We start from the raw sequence: 17,059 nt of genomic DNA, 5'->3' as shown, positions 1-17,059 counted from the left end.
GGTAGCATAGGGGCGTGCTTAACCAATTCAATTTGTCATTGTGGAGTGACTTATGGATGAAGGATAGGACTTTATGTTGTATTCGGAAGATGATGGGTAGCCAGTGGAGGTTCTTGAGGATGGGAGTAATGTGGTCCGATTTCTTCCTGTTTTTGAGGGATCTGGCTGCTGCATTTTGTAGTAGTTGCAGCGGTCTGATAGTAGCGGCAGGGAGGCTGAGCAGCAGGGAGTTGCAGTAGTCAAGCTTTGAGAAGAGTAAGGTCTGGAGGACGGTTCTGTAGTCATGAGGGAAAAGGAGCGGTTTGAGTTTTTTGAGGATCTGGAGTTTGAAGAATTCATCTTTGATAATGGAGTTGATATGCTTTTTGAGATTGATTTCCGTATCCAGGGTGACTCTGAAATTTCTGGCTGAAAGGGTTAGTTGTTGGTTCGGGAAGGTTGTTGTGCTTTGATGTTTGAGATTGCAGGTGGCGTTGTTGGTGAAATGTAGGATTTCAGTTTTTTTGTGGTTGAGGGAGAGTGACAGCTGAGCGAGAAGTTGAGTTATATCTGACAGGTGGGTGTCCCAGGTTTTTAGAGTGTTTTCGAGGGATGATTTGAGGGGGAGCATAATCTGTACATCATCCGTGTATATGTAATAGGTAAGGCCTTTTTTGGAAAGAAGGTTGCAGAGGGGGAGCATGTAAATGTTAAAAAGGGTGGAGGTGAGGGATGATCCTTGGGGTACGCTGTGTGGTAGGGGGATTTGTTTGGATTGCGATGATTCCGGAGAGATATGAGTCAAACCATTTAAGTGTGGTGTCACATAGACCAATTTCTTTTAGTCTGGTTAGCAGGGTGTTGTGGTTGATAGTATCGAATATGGCGGAAATGTCAAGGAGTATCAAGAGGTAGGATGTGCTCTTGTCCAGGCCTCTGAGAATGTGTCGTGAGGGATAGAAGGAGTGTCTCTGTGCTGAGGAGTTTTCTGAAACCGTGTTGAGCCGGGTTTAGAATGTTATGGTGTTCTAGATGATCGGAGAGCTGTTTGTTGACGGTTTTTTCCAGGATCTTAGCAATGAAGGGCAGGTTGGAGATTGGTCTGTAGATGGCAGGGTCTGAGATGTCTAGATTCGGTTTTTTGGGGATAGGTTTGATGATTGCATATTTGAATATGTCTGGGAAGATCCTGTTCCAGGGAGAGGTTAATGATGTCGGCTATCGGCTTGGCAATGATGTTTGAGATTTGCTTAAGGAATTTTATTGGAATGTGGTCAAAGGGGTGTGTGGCGGGGTTTGTTCTTCATCTGATTAGTTCCACTTTCATGGAGGCAATGTGTTCGAACTGTGCCCAGGTGGGATAGGATATGTTAAGAGGTTTTGCGTTGGTGTTAGGGATGTTTGCAATCAGGCTGGTGGTTTTGTTGCTGAAGAATTGCGCTAATTCTTCGCAGATTTTATCTGGGTTGTCATTTGTGGGGGGTGGTTGTGGATGGGGTTGGTTAGGTCGGAGACATAAGCGAATAGTGTTTTGGGATTGTATTGATAGTTGTGGATCCTTTTTGTGTAGAAGTTGCGCTTGGTTTTGTTGATGTCAGCGTTATAGGCGTGAAGAAGGGTTTTGTATTTCTTTTTTAGATCGGTTGATTGATTTCTTCTCCATGCTTTTTCTGTTTGTCTAAGAATGTGTTTAGAGTTTTTCAGCTCCGGGGTGTACCATGGGGATTTGGGTTTGCTGGGGGTTTTGATTTCTTTTTTTTAACTTGACAATGTTTATGCTTTTTTCTATTTTCTTCAGATGGATCCCCCACCACCGTTACTTCTCTCACCAAATCATGTGTTCCACTAAGAATTAAATCTAAAATAGCTCCCTCTCTTGCTGGTTCCTGAACCAATTGCTCCATGAAGTAGTCATTTATTACATCCAGGAACTTTATGTCTCTAGCATGTCCTGATGTTACATTTACCCAGTCAATATTGGGATCATTGAAATCTTCAAATACAAAAGGGAACTCGAAAATCATATAATCCGTAAATCAGGAAAGCCTAAATGAAAGTGTCAGCAAGCCAGAAGTTACATGTATGAAACAAATGAACCGGTCTTATCAATCATTCATCTTCATTAATATAATGTGCAAAAAACCTTTATTTCAATTCTCAAATCTTCTTAAAAATAGTTTTAATATTTTTTACTTTTTTTATATATCCAGTCCATGGAGAATCAAATAACAGCAGTCCTTTGTAAAATAGCTATGAAAGACAGCCCAATATGGCCGATGTTTCGCAACCACTATGCTTCATCAGGGGCAAATTAAACTTCTTAGCAAAAAAAGAAGTATTGCCTGTAAATGTAATGTATCAAAAAAAATAATTTTTAAAAAAATATACAAAACGAACACTGAAAACAAAAATACTTATCTTGCAAATGGCTACCATTTTAATCAGGTCTCAGCATCTCAGCCATCTCTTCACAGGATGTAGGAACTGAAGCCGACGTAAACGTCCCCTTAAAAACGTAACGGACGTAAACGTGAGCCGATGATGTCACTGAAATGCAAATGAAGATTAACAAAAAATTATTTTAACTCAAAAAATTTAAAATTAAAAAGACATTAAAAACCGTTGTAGATAATATCTAGAATCCAGATCAAACCTTTATTAAAGTCTCTATTAGCCCAAAAAAACATGTAATTCAAATCTGCATTGAGACCATCGGGAATTATAGTTCTCAATCTGTAAATCCAACATTGTTGCAATCTCAATAGTTGTAGCTCACGATTCCCACCACGCCAATGTTCCATAACTTGATCAATGGCACAGAAAAGCAGATCTTCAAAACGATGATCAAATTCGATACAATGAGATACCAAGGGTTCATCTGTCCGGGCATGCTTGATATTAAAGCGATGTTCTATCATACGGGTTTTTAATACTCGTTTTGTTTTCCCATTATTCCTGATCTGCCAAATTGGTTAGCTTCCCTGATTTCTCTTAGCATTTCATCATCTATTTTACCATTTTGGCCAGGTGGACAGTAGTATAAGAACATGCCATACTGGGTCAGACCAAGGGTCCATCAAGCCCAGCATCCTGTTTCCAACAGTGGCCAATCCAGGCCACAAGAACCTGGCAAGTACCCAAAAACTAAGTCTATTTCATGTTACCGTTGCTATTAATAGCAGTGGCTATTTTCTAAGTCAACTTAATTAATAGCAGGTAATGGACTTCTCCTCCAAGAACTTATCCAATTCTTTTTTAAACACAGCTATACTAACTGCACTAACCACATCCTCTGGCAACAAATTCCAGAGTTTAATTGTGCGTTGAGTAAAAAAGAACTTTCTCCGATTAGTTTTAAATATGCCACATGCTAACTTCCTGGAGTGCCCCCTAGTCTTTCTATTATCCGAAAGAGTAAATAACTGATTCACATCTACCCGTTCTAGACCTCTCATGATTTTAAACACCTCTATCATATCCCCCCTCAGCCGTCTCTTCTCCAAGCTGAAAAGTCCTAACCTCTTTAGTCTTTCCTCACAGGGGAGCTGTTCCATTCCCCTTATCATTTTGGTAGCCCTTCTCTGTACCTTCTCCATCGCAATTATATCTTTTTTGAGATGCGGCAACCAGAATTGTACATAGTATTCAAGGTGTGGTCTCACCATGGAGCGATACAGAGGCATTATGACATTTTCCATTTTATTCACCATTCTCTTTCTAATAATTCCCAACATTCTGTTTGCTTTTTTGACTGCCGCAGCACACTGAACCGACGATTTCAATGTGTTATCCACTATGACGCCTAGATCTCTTTCTTGGGTTGTAGCACCTAATATGAAACCTAACATTGTGTAACTATAGCATGGGTTATTTTTCCCTATATGCATCATCTTGCACTTATCCACATTAAATTTCATCTGCCATTTTGATGCCCAATTTTCCAGTCTTACAAGGTCTTCCTGCAATTTATCACAATCTGCTTGTGATTTAACTACTCTGAACAATTTTGTATCATCTGCAAATTTGATTATCTCACTCGTATTTCTTTCCAGATCGTTTATAAATATATTGAAAATTAAGGGTCCCAATACAGATCCCTGAGGCACTCCACTGCCCACTCCCTTCTACTGAGAAAATTGTCCATTTAATCCTACTCTCTGTTTCCTGTCTTTTAGCCAGTTTGCAATCCACGAAAGGACATCGCCATCTATCCCATGACTTTTTACTTTTCCTAGAAGCCTCTCATGAGGAACTTTGTCAAACGCCTTCTGAAAATCCAAGTATACTACATCTACCGGTTCACCTTTATCCACATGTTTATTAACTCCTTCAAAAAAGTGAAGCAGATTTGTGAGGCAAGACTTGCCTTGGGTAAAGCCATGCTGACTTTGTTCCATTAAACCATGTCTTTCTATATGTTCTGTGATTTTGATGTTTAGAACACTTTCCACTATTTTTCCTGGCACTATAGTCAGGCTAACCGGTCTGTAGTTTCCCGGATCGCCCCTGGAGCCCTTTTTAAATATTGGGGGTTACAATATATATATATATATATATATATATATATATTGTGAAGGCTCACCGCCCGTGCTGCCCTGGGTGCCGCTCCGCTGCCTCCAGTTCAGGCCCCTCGCGAGTCCTGGATATCCCTGGAGTCTCTCAGTCTCACAGGACTCCCTGGGTTCAGGTCTCCGCCGGCCCTGGTTTTGCTGGGCCTCTGGGTTCTCTTTGTGTGGCGTGGGGTTGAAGCAGTCCCCCAACCCCCAAAGATAACACAGAGAGAGAGAGAGGTTCCTCAAAGCAATTTTATAAAGCAGAGTAGCTGAATCTGTTACATTGGCTCCGTCCCCTCAGGAGCTGAACAAATGACCCTGCCCCCGCTCTCCAGCAGTCTAACCCCTTGACACAGGTGCTGGAGCAAAGGCACTGTTTGAGCCCCCCTGGCTCTCCAGTTCACCAGCAAACCCCCTTAACACATGTGCTGGATTAAAGGTACTGTTTGAGCCCCCCCGGCTCTCCAGTCCACCCGCAAACACACCTGCCCTAACTTCCCTTAGGGTACAGGTTCTCTGTTTCCCTTTCCAGGCTAGGCTGTACCCCTGAGACAGCTGGAGGATTCCTCTCCCCCGGAACCTACCTCCATTTCCCTCTCCCCCTTTGCTTCCTGGCACTCGCTTTTTCTGGCCACTGCTGCTACCTAGGCACGCCCTCTTCCTCTAGCTCCCCAGGCTCACCTGTGTGACTCATTAGTGTCTAAGTCTGACACCTGCTCACCTCCAGGCTCTCCCTACAGGTCAGGTGGTGGTTCTAGGAACCTGGGATTTGTAGTTCTCGCCTTCACCTGCTCCTCCTGCTGGCTGGCTCTAGTATTACCAGCCGCCTTATGGAATCTTATCCATTCCTGCCTCCGGCAGCGCTGCACTCCATCACAATATATATATATATATATATATATATATATATATATATATATATATATATCACTATACTTCTTAGCTATCGGTATATACTTCTTAGCTATTGGTATATAAAAATGTTAAATAAATAAATAAATAAATAAATAAATAAATAAATAAATATATTAGCCAACGCACATGGGATTTTTACCCATATAGATTCTACTGAATATTTAGCTCTTGTATGATCGTTATCCTGTTGGACATAAAGTGCCACACAGCCACCAAGTTGATCCTCCCTATCAATACAATATCATTTATACCCTGATATAGCACTGTCCCATTGGTTATCCTCTTTCCACCAAGTCTCTGAGATGCCAATTATGTCTATCTCATCATTTACTGCTAATCATTTTAACTCTCCCATTTTACTTCTTATACTTCTGGCATTGGCATACGGACATTTCAAAGTGTGTTTTTTATTTGTATTAGCAACCTGCTTTTCAGTTTACATGGATAATTTGGAATTCTTTAGCTCAGGTGATTTTTTACATGTAGGCACTGGGACTACATTTGCTTTTGTTGGAACCTCTCTGTTGGGATGTCCTAACTCTCCTGTTTCATTAGTATCCTTCAAAGATTCATTCCTCTGAACCATGCACTGCTGAGTGACTTTTGACTTTCCCCCTTGTTCTAGTTACTCCCTATATCATTATCTCCTCTTGAATTTCTATCTATATCTACTGTACTTATGATTTTGTTAGTCAATACACAGACTTTGACTAAGAAAACTGCAATTTTTTATGATCTTGTTTCTCAACATAAACCGGATTGTTTTTGCTTTACTGAAACTTGGCCAGCTGATTATGATTCTCCATGTCTCTTGCAATGCTGTCCTCCAGGCTATAGTTTTTTGGCCTATTCTAGTTCCCATTGTCATGGTGGAGGTATTGTAGTAATTTTCAAAGGTTCTCTAGCTTTTACCAGACATTCCATTTTGGTGTCTTCATACAAGTTAATGCTACTTACTTCCAAGCAGTTCAGTTTATGTGTTTTTACTGCCCCTCCCCCCCCCCATCTCCTTGCACATAACATGTCTCCATTGTTTGAGTTTTTGCTAACTCAGAATGTCAACCCTGACAAGATAATCATCATGGGAGATTTTAATGTTCATGTGGACGTTAATCCTCTTTCACATACTGGTGAGTTATTACCAGAAACCCCGTGGGAGCAAATTATTCAAAGCCCCACTCATAGAGCTGGTCACACTCTCAACTTAATTTTTATCAATCATAATTTATTTCTAGAAACAATGCCAATATTAGTATTTCTAAGGTTCCCTAGTCAGATCACTTTCCTATTAATGTTTTGCTGGGTTACAAATCTGAGTCCCATTCCAGCTTTAAGCGATCCACAACCTTCTAAAAGTGCTCCCGTGTTGATTCTTCTCTTTTTTGGGAAAATTTGAATAATCATATGTTGACTCCTGTTTTTCATTCTATTGTTGACAGATGGCATAACTTTATCAATTTGGTATAGGACGGTCTTGCTCCAAAGAAACAGCATAAAATACATAGAAGCTTTTCTTCCATGGTTTATGAATTCTTTGCGTATACACAATCGTCAAGTTCATCATGCTGAAGCCAAGTGACATAGACAGACTTCAACCAGCAATTTAAATTCCTATAAACAGCTTTTGGATTCATATCAACAGGCTGTTTAACAGCCAAGTGCAAATATTTTAATGATAAAAATTATGGCATCTGAAAACAATACAAAACAGTTGCTTAATACTGTGAAATTCCTGACTGGATTCTCTTCTCATTCTCATGGCTTTCCTATTTATTTGATATCTGATGCTCTTGTGAATCCTAATCCTTTGCTAATCATTTTGATGATACCAAGATTGCTAAATTATCTTCAGCCTTTGATAATCCTGGTGTTGCTATACTCTCTATGTCAGAGTATCCTATCATTTGGGATTGTTTTGAAGAGGTTTCTCAATTACAGATTACTAATATTATTCACTCAATGAATAATACAACTTCTGTTCTTGATCCATGTTCTATTGTTCTGTTAAAATGTTATAGAGATGGTTTCAGTTGTCATATTGCAGACATAGTTAATCTTTCTTTATCTTCGGCTATTCTTCCTGACTGTCTTAAAACAGCTTCAGGCAGGCCGCTTCTAAAGAAGCCACCACTTGATATCTCAATATTGGATAATTATCATTCAATTTCTTCTTTTCCGTTCCTCGCCAATTATTGAGACCTCTGTCTTAAACCAACTGACACAGTTTCTGGAAGACCATTCTTTTTACTAAATCAACATCAGTTTGCCTTCCATAAGGTACATAACACTGAAACTTACGATTACCTGGTGGTCCAATGGGGGCGCGGGGACCGGTCTCCCGCTCTCGGGCCATCGGCGCTATTTTGGCTGCCACTCAAAAATGGCGCCGATGGCCCGATAAAAAAAAACCCACCCGACCCTTTAAAAACGACCCCTTAGCTTCCCCCACCCTCCCGAGCCCCCCAAAACATTTTTAAATTACCTGGTGGTCTAGTGGTGGTCCCGGGAGCGATCTCCTGTTCTCGGGCCATCGGCTGCCTCTCATAAAGATGGCGCCGATGGCCCTTTGCCCTTACCATGTGACAGGGTATCCGTGCCATTGGCCGGCTCCTGTCACATGGTAGGAGCACTGGATGGCCGGCGCCATCTTTAAAGATGGTGGCGGCCATCGAGCCTGGAGGTACGCAACTTTCAGACTTATTTTAAGGGGCTCTGGGAGGAGGAGGTCAGGGCGTTTTTGGGTGAAGGTGAATGGAGGATTGAGCTGTGAGGCCCACGCAGGAGCTCATTTTCATTTCTAACTTACCAGTGGTTAACCAGCAACATATTCTTTTATCTGGTTTGTCTGGCTAATCTTGCTACCTATCTGGCGACATTCAAATCTATCTGGCTAGGTTGCAAAGTTATCTGGGGAGGTTAACCTGAATAGCTTTATTTTGGGATACTCAGCGGGATATTTATCCCATTGAATATCCGGGTTAACTTACCCGGCTGACTTTAGCTGTATAAGGTAGCCGTTGGGGGCTTTTTTTTTAAATTTTGGCCTTACAAAGTATGTTTTCTATGCATACAATATGATTAATGTGCTCAAAAAACGTTTTCAGATCATATTTATGCGCAGAAAGAATGCAGCAGAAAGAATGTTTTCTGTGCATAAAAGGCAGGGGAATGTGCATTTTTCTCTGCTCCTCAGCTTTCTTTTCCTGCAGCACTGGATCCCGCTGCCTCCCTGTACATTCCTTCTCCTCCCCTCCTGCTGAGTTACAAGCTGTGCTCAGCCTATGCACATTTTAACAGGAGTTAGCCTGTTGTTTTTTTTTTTTTAACTCTGATGCGTTAACATACCTTTTGCTTACCGCATCGGGAGTCACATATTTATTTTCACACGGGGTAAAACCCTTTTCTCTCTGAATTTCGGAGCACAGTTTGTAGCTAAAGTTGTAGCTGTAGCAGCTCAGAGAAGTATCGATGCTGTTATGGCCGACCCATGTGTCAGGATATAGGTTTCGCACCTTCCCATAACATCCTCAGATTCTTCATATTTTTGCCATTTTCATTCTCAACGTCGGAGATGACTTTTGAGTAAGCGAAGGCTCTTCGTAAAACCATGGGGAGTTCTCATATCACATATGGGGAGTTCTCATATCACATATGATTTTTTTCAGGAGCTATTCCAAGAATCGACCATTTTTTCCCAACTGACTGGAATGTCAAAAAATTGTTTTTTTTACATTCCCTAGGATCAAATTTTCCTTATTCAGCATTATTTATTTATTTGAAAACATTTGTTAACCCCCTAACTGAAATAATCTCTCTAAGCGATGTACAGTATCCTCATAACCACCATCAAGTCTCATACATTAAATAATAAAACATAACAGTGTATAAATACAGTATTGTCCATCTTCGTAACATTTCAACCTTCTTCCAGCTCTGTCATCAGCCAGGCCTTTCTCTGCTTACGAAACTTCAATAGGTCTGTTCCCTCTCTTATTTTCTCTGGCAGATCGTTTCATAAAGCTGGCAAAACAAAGGAAAAAGTCCAGTTTTTTAAAGCCACACGTGTTCAAAAGATTTAGCCGCTGGAATCTGTAACAACCGTCTTTTGATTGTAGATAGGACAGCACAGCACCAGGGCCTCTCGCATGGTTTTTTCTGATCACTGCAAGGCGTTGAAGTTGTTTCCCAGAAATCAGTGGGCAGAGTTTCCCACCTAGTGCGAATAGATGTGCCGGCCGTCATCACAAGCAAAACGCACTGGGAACAGAATTGTTTGTAGCCTTACAAGTACACAGTTCAAAACATTACATATTTTCTAAAGTATGGGCCAACCAAGCAAGAATTCCCACAGAAGCATGGGGATGACCTGTTTATTGAAAAAAAAAAAAAAGAAATACAGCCTTGCAAAGTTACTTTTTCAAAAGCAAAGAAGACTTGATGACTGCCATGGCTGAACCTATGACATGCAGCTGGTCAATGTTAGTCCTAAACAAGCTCGCACCTTTGTGTCTGACAATAGAACTATCACCCATTTCACGCTTGCTGTTTTAAGCATCTGCCTGATGAGGTGCCAATGTTCATGTTTGAGATTTTAGGACATATTTCAATTAACCTCTGTAAAAAAAAAAAAAAACACACACACACACACCTTTCTTCCTGGCCTCAGCAGTCATGGGCCATTAAGGACGTCTGTCTGGAAGACTGAAATGGAAATGCCATTACATATTCCACTATTTATAAGTAATCTGTTGCAATGGGGTTATAAGGTACTTAATGAACCCTGAATTAATGCATAACTTAGAGTCTGCAAATTTATGGGGTTACAAAAAAAGTATAATAAGAAACAAACAAGAATGTACTCAAGAGCCCAAAATTAAGGCCTGCTTAAAAGCGTTACATTTGTCGCTATTCTGTGCATTGCTCTCCTTAAACATGCACACCAGTTATTTTCAGTGTCAAGGCTGTGTTAGACACACTGTTCTTTCGGTGCCCCTGATGTACCACAGTTAGTGCTAGTTTATTGTGCATGGCTTTTGCCACTGCTATCACCCATCCTGCCATGTGCAGTCCTTTTTTAATAAGGAAGAATTGAAATACACATAGGCGCAATGAGATTTATCTAAACTGTTTATTTTTTTAATCCTCCACTGGGCACAGGATGGGAGGAATCCTTCCTTAAGTCAGTCCCAATGAATAGGCTTGTGGCAATGCTATTTTTATGCCCCATTCCATGATCAATTTAGTCTTAATATTGAATTAGTTTCAACATGTCCCCTCCCAGAACCCCCAAATTAAAATAAAATAAAATAAAATGTTCCCCAGGACAAACAAACAAACAAAAAAACCCCCAAACACTAAAATGATTTTCAATAAGCTTGAAAACTGAAGGTGGACATTCACCCAAAATTCTTTTCCCAATATTGCAGCATTTAGCTCTGATTTCTAAATATTCTTAGGTTTTCAATACTGGATATTGGGCACATGATCATTCCTTCCTGCATATGATCAGTCATTTGCTCATCCCCTATCTCCTTTTATAGAAACATAGAAACATAGAAATGACGGCAGAAGAAGACCGAATGGCCCATCCAGTCTGCCCAGCAAGCCTCACACATTTTTTCTCTCATTCTTATCTGTTACTCTTAGCTCCTTGTTCTATTTCCCTTCCACCCCCACCATTAATGTAGAGAGCAGTGATGGAGCTGCATGCAAGTGAAATATCTAGCTTGATTAGTTAGGGGTAGTAGGGGCAGTAACCGCCACGATAAGCAAGCTACACCCATGCTTTTGCCCTGGTGACTGCAATTTGACTTCAATTGAATTCTTCATTTTCACCAAATTCCTAAAGGTTTATCTCCCTGTGGTAACTCGAGTGGCAGTGGCTTGGAAACAGCCGGAGGGAAAAGGAGGCAGACTCTGGCTGTTCCTTAAGTGCAGTTTATATACAGTGAAAACAAAGTGCAGTGCAAAGGGCAACAAACAAATTAGGAAGCTCACCTTGAAGTTCAGGTATCTCACAAATATTAGGTATCACACATATTAGGTCTTAGAGTATTCCTGGTTCTTGCCTGCTTTCTGGGACCTCTCTAACCCTTCTGGGCCCTGCCAACTTATCAGGCCAATTCAGTATGGTGCAGAGTGCACCGTTAGCCCCCGTTTGGACGTGCGTTTTCGACACACTATTATTACCCCTTATACAGTAAGGGGTAATAGCGCGTGGAAAATGCGCGTCCAACCCCCCCCCCCCCCTGAAACTAATAGCGCCCGCAACATGCAAATCCATGTTGATGAGCCTATTAGTTAGTCCCGCGCAATACAGAAAGTGAAATGTGCAGCCAAGCCGCACATTTTACCCTCAGAAATTAACGCCTGCCCAAAGGCAGGCGTTAATTTCTGACGGCACCAGGAAAGTGTACAGAAAAGCAGAAAAAACTGCTTTTCTGTACACCCTCCGACTTAATATCATAGCGATATTAAGTCAGAGGCCCCAAAAATAAAAAAAAATAAAAAATCTTTTAAAAAAAAGAAAACTGGCCACAGCCCACGGGTTGGAAGACGGACACTCAATTTTGCCGGTGTCCGTTTTCCGAACCCTTGGCTGTCAGCGGGTTCGACAACAGATGCTGGTAAATTTAAGCGTCGGCTGTCAAACCTGCTGACAGCCGCCGCTTCTGCCATTCAGGAGGCGCTAGGGATGCGCTAGTGTCCCTAGGGCCTCCTTATTACCGCGGGCCCTCATTTGCATACTGAATCGCGCGCCCAGGAGAGTGGCCTGGGCGCGCGTCAGGAGAGCGGGCGCTCGCCTCGGAGCGCCAGCGTTACTGAATCGGCCTGTATGTTAGGCTGAAGGGATCCTCCCTGGGCCCAGAATCTCTTGCAGGGCTGATCTTTAAGGAATATCTGGCTAGATCTCTGTGGCCGGTCCCTTAAGGTAGCTTGAAGGAGTCCCATGGTTAAAAATTCAACTCCTTTTTATTTCATTGTTTTGAACATACAAAAAAACCACACAGTCCATATTTAGTAAGCCGTTTAGTTGACAAGTTATCCGGCTAAAGTTAGCCAGATAATTGTCCTGTGTATTCAGCTGGATAAACGTCTGACTGAATATACTTGCGTAAAGTTATCCAGCTACATGTAGCCAGAAAACTTAAAAAGCTAACCGGCTTTGTTTCAATATAGCCATTTAGGTTTGTAAGTTATTCAGACTTGTGTAGCCATTTAACTTGCTTCTTATCTAGAGATCTTCAAAAGATATCTGGGTAAGTAGCACTGTTTATTTATTCTGTTTATTTGATTTCAGCACTTCAAAGCGGATTACACTCAGGTACTGTAGGTATTTCCCCATCCCCAGAGGGCTTATTTTTTTAATTTTTAATTTTTTAAATTTTTTATTTATTAAGTTTTCAACTTATTCAAATTACATTGAAACAATATGAAGGAAAAGCATGGATTGTTATACAGAACACCAAATATCTATTCTCATCATAATTCAGGAAACAATTTCAATATAACATTTCCATCCATTATAAGAAAATTGGAGACCCATTTCAAAATGGAGTAATAAGTATGACATTTTTCAAAAGTATTAATGCAGACACATCGTAATAGTGCAGTTATCATTTACTATAGCCTACTCTTCTAGAACTATATAGAGTGGGAGTCCAGGTATACCCGCAGTTGTTCTATCTCTGTGAAAATATACTTGTTATCTTGATAAATCAACACACAGCGGCAAGGGTACCTAAGGTGGAATTTGGCTCCCCTGGTCACAATCTCATTTCTCATTTTCAGAAAATCCTTTCTTTTCTCTTGAATTTTCTTCGTAATGTCTGGGAAGACTTGTGTTTGAAAGCCATAGAATAGTTCTGATTGCTTCTTAAAGGATCTCTTTAGAACTTCATCCCTCTCTGATGTTTGGAGGAAGGTAATAAAAACTGTAGCTCTTTCTTCAATTTTTGCTTCAAAAGAGTTCTCCAAGAATTCTGTTAAATTATCTCTTGGGGTAATATTTTCCATTGATTGATCTTGTTGTTGTATTTTCTCTTTTTCTTGTCTTCCTGGTAGATAATACAATTTGGAAATAGCTGGCAACGTTTTTTCTGTATAAGCCAAAATATTAATAAAGTAACTCTTTATCAAATCTTTCAATGACATCCATCTTGTTTTCGGGAAATTTAGTATTCTGAGGTTATTTCTTCGTATTAGATTTTCCAAAAAATCCATCTTCCTTTCAACAAAGGATTCCGATTTTATAAGATTAATCTGTATTTCTTTAATCTCTTTAATTTCTTTTTCATTTTCTACCAGGGATTTTTCAACAGTTAGAATTTTTGACTCCAAAAGATTAGTCTTTCCCATATTTTCTTTAACAGCGTTTGTCAAGTCAATTATGGCCATATTCATTGTGGTCAGGGCCTTCCAAATCTCTTCAATTGTTATTTTTTCAGGCACTCTTAAGGGATATTTCAACGTTACTTGTATACCTTTCCCCTCACCTCCTTTGTCTAGAAGGCCTTTAACGCCGGGCTCTTCGAGCCTAGATTCTGCCTCTCCCTCCCTGGAGTCTGATTTAACAGAACTCACCGAAGCAGGTCTGGAATCCATACCTCTTCTCTGGGAGTCTTCTGATCTTTCGACTGGCTGAATCGGCGTCTCCTGTATCTGCTGTTCCACCCCCCCCCCCCCTTCAATCAGGGGTCTACAGGGCATGGAAGGAGTTGTCGGCTCGCCGGGGCTGAGAGATATTTCATCGCCAGGGTGAAAGGCAGCCGCTCTCTGCCATCTTCACCAGTGGCCCCACTCTCCGGCAAAGACTGCACTACTTGGAACGCTTCCTCGATTCGCGTCTGACGGTAGGAACTCTCTGGCGTAGAAGCAAGGACCTCTCGGATCCTTGCTTTTCGTTTTGTATGTGGCATTAGATGGAAATAAGTCAAAGAAGAAACTTATAATAAGTTTTGAAAGGAAAAGACGCGGAGCTCAGTCGCTTCCGTGCTCACGGTGCGGCGGCCATCTTGGGTCCCCAGAGGGCTTATAATCACAAGGAGCAGTGGTGAGATTTGAACCCTGGTTTCCTGGGTACAAAATCCACTGGAAGTGCCAGGAGCAGGGAAATGGGTACCTGACTCCAGGTTTGAGTTTTGGGAAAGGTCTTGGGGGATAGGTTTGCATAGAGGGACTGTGAGTTGGTTAGTTTAAATGAACAGAGAAAGGGGGAGGGCCCGAACTGCAAGCTCCCAGACATTTTTGAGTATTTGGGAGGGGGGGGGGTGTTTGAGGGGTGGGGAATGCACGGTCCGATGGGGCCGGATTAAATTTTGTGCAGGAAGCTGGGGATTGGGCCATAGGCCCTTTTATATATATATATTTTTGGTTTAAAAAACAGCGCCACTTACCCAAATATCTTTTGAAGATATCCGGGTAAGTAGCAAATTATCCGGCCACACAAGGCTGGATAACTTTAAGCCTGCTCTGAAACAGGACTAAAGTTATCCAGCTGACTTACAGGATCATTCATCAAAATGCATAAGGGCCCTAACGCCATGCGTTGTTTTTCGCATCGCAGGATGCGTATGCATATTTTAAAATGTAGTCAAAGGGGAGGAGTTCATGAAAATGAGGGATGTTTAACATTGCATGCATATGCCCAAACTGAGATATTCATTGCAAACCCTGTTTTGGGCAGGAGGGAGAGGGAGAGAGAGAGAGAGAGAGAGAGCACTTCTGGGGTGGCACACATATTAGTAAACTATTTATATAACTGTACAAATCTCACTCCAAATCATATCAAATCTTCTCTGATGTGTACTGTGCTATCCGTTAGGGATGTGCAGCAGGGATGAATTCATCCCATTCGGTATTCGTATTCGTCGGGACCCAAATCCGTTGCATCCATTCTTGGGGGACCCCGATCCATTCATTAGTTACATATGTATTCTTTTCCCCCCCAAAAAACCCCATCCCAACCCTTTAAATTTAATTTACTACAACCCCCCACCCTTCTGACCGCCCCAAGGCTTGCCAAAAGTCCCTGGTGGTCCAACGGGGATCCTGGAGCGATCTCCTGCAATCGGGCTGTCGGCTGCCAGTATTCAAATTGGCGCTTATAGCCTTTGCCCTTACTATGTCACAGGGGCTATCGGCACCATTTTGAATACTGGCAGCCGACAGCCCGAGTGCAGGAGATCGTTCCAGGACCCCTAGCTGGACCACCAGGGACTTTTGGGAAGTCTTGGGGGGGGGAGGTCAGGAAGGTGGGGGTTTATTCGTTATTGATACATTGTATTCGTGGGGGTTCGCCATACGTTTCGTGACCCCCACGAATACAACTAATATGGCATATACGTTGTGGATTGCCAATACGTTGCAAACAAATGCACACCCCTACTGTCCGTACCTCTGACTGTGCACGTGAAACTTACCCCCAAACCCCAGACCAGCATGAGTTACTAGTTGACCCTCCTGTAGTGGTTATAAATAGTTTACTTATGTGAGAGCCTTTTAAAGAGTCTCTCTCTCTCTTAGCATGTGATAACTCAAAATTGCCCTACCCTAACCATGCCCCTCCCCCCTTTTTTTAAATTTATTTTTTTATCATGGGCACTATTCATGCAAAATTTATAGCAAAATGATGAATCTAGGTCTTAGCCGGTTATAGCTGAAAATCAGCTGAGTTAGCCGGATAACTTTACTTCTCCCCAGAATGCCTCCGGAGCTTCACCTTTTTATCCATCTAGATTTTAGACAGATAATGACTTATCTGGCTAAAGTCTAGTTGGATAAGGGGTTGAATATACAAAACCTTGCCTTTAGACAGATAACTTTAATTGCTTTTGAATATTGACGGGGCACCAAAATGAACCTCACCATACACTCTTTATAAATATATCCTCCTTATTAAATAATTTTCACATTTTCATAAGTATACATATTTATTTTTCAAAATACTAAAATCTTACGTCGTTAAATTCATTCACAATTCTTCTTTAAACCAACATCGCTTACCAAAACACTAGCGGACGCATAGAATTGTTAGAAAAAATGTCCTTTTCATTTCTTAAAGCGCAGCTCTCACTTGGGGGCACATAAAGTCTTTGAAGAGAACGTCTCACACATAAAACAGTGATTGCTTCCGAATACTTGTCTTATAAATGTTTAGTGATTTCAAAAGGTGGTTGGTAACCCAGTCTTCAGAGCAGCATTTTTATACCAAGTCGTCATGCGCATGTTTCCCCAGGCTGCATCAGGACAACGTGAATAATCGCCATACAAAATATCATCATTAGAAACTTTTATCTCTTCATTCCGACACTATTTCAGTGTCATTCATCTTCCGTTTTCCAAAATGGCAGCCCCTCCGCCTCACCCACTGGTCTCCCCTTGCAGTCCCCCTCCTATAACCCCACTTCACCTGCTTTAGGTGTGGGTTGAAATTTGCTTGGAAAGTTTTTGTCTGTGCAATTTATTTGCGCATATTTCATCCCCCGACATAAACAGAAAGGCACGAAAACCTCTATTTCATGAAATTCTGAGGGTGCAAAATAAGATGCATGGCCAGTGACCTTCCAAAAGGGGCAGAGCCAAATACCCGCCTTGCTGACTCAAGTTTCTTT

The sequence above is a fragment of the Rhinatrema bivittatum genome, chromosome 6, assembly GCF_901001135.1.
Source record: "Rhinatrema bivittatum chromosome 6, aRhiBiv1.1, whole genome shotgun sequence".
NCBI classification, from domain to species: Eukaryota; Metazoa; Chordata; class Amphibia; order Gymnophiona; family Rhinatrematidae; genus Rhinatrema; species Rhinatrema bivittatum.
This window is presented reverse-complemented; position numbering follows the sequence as displayed.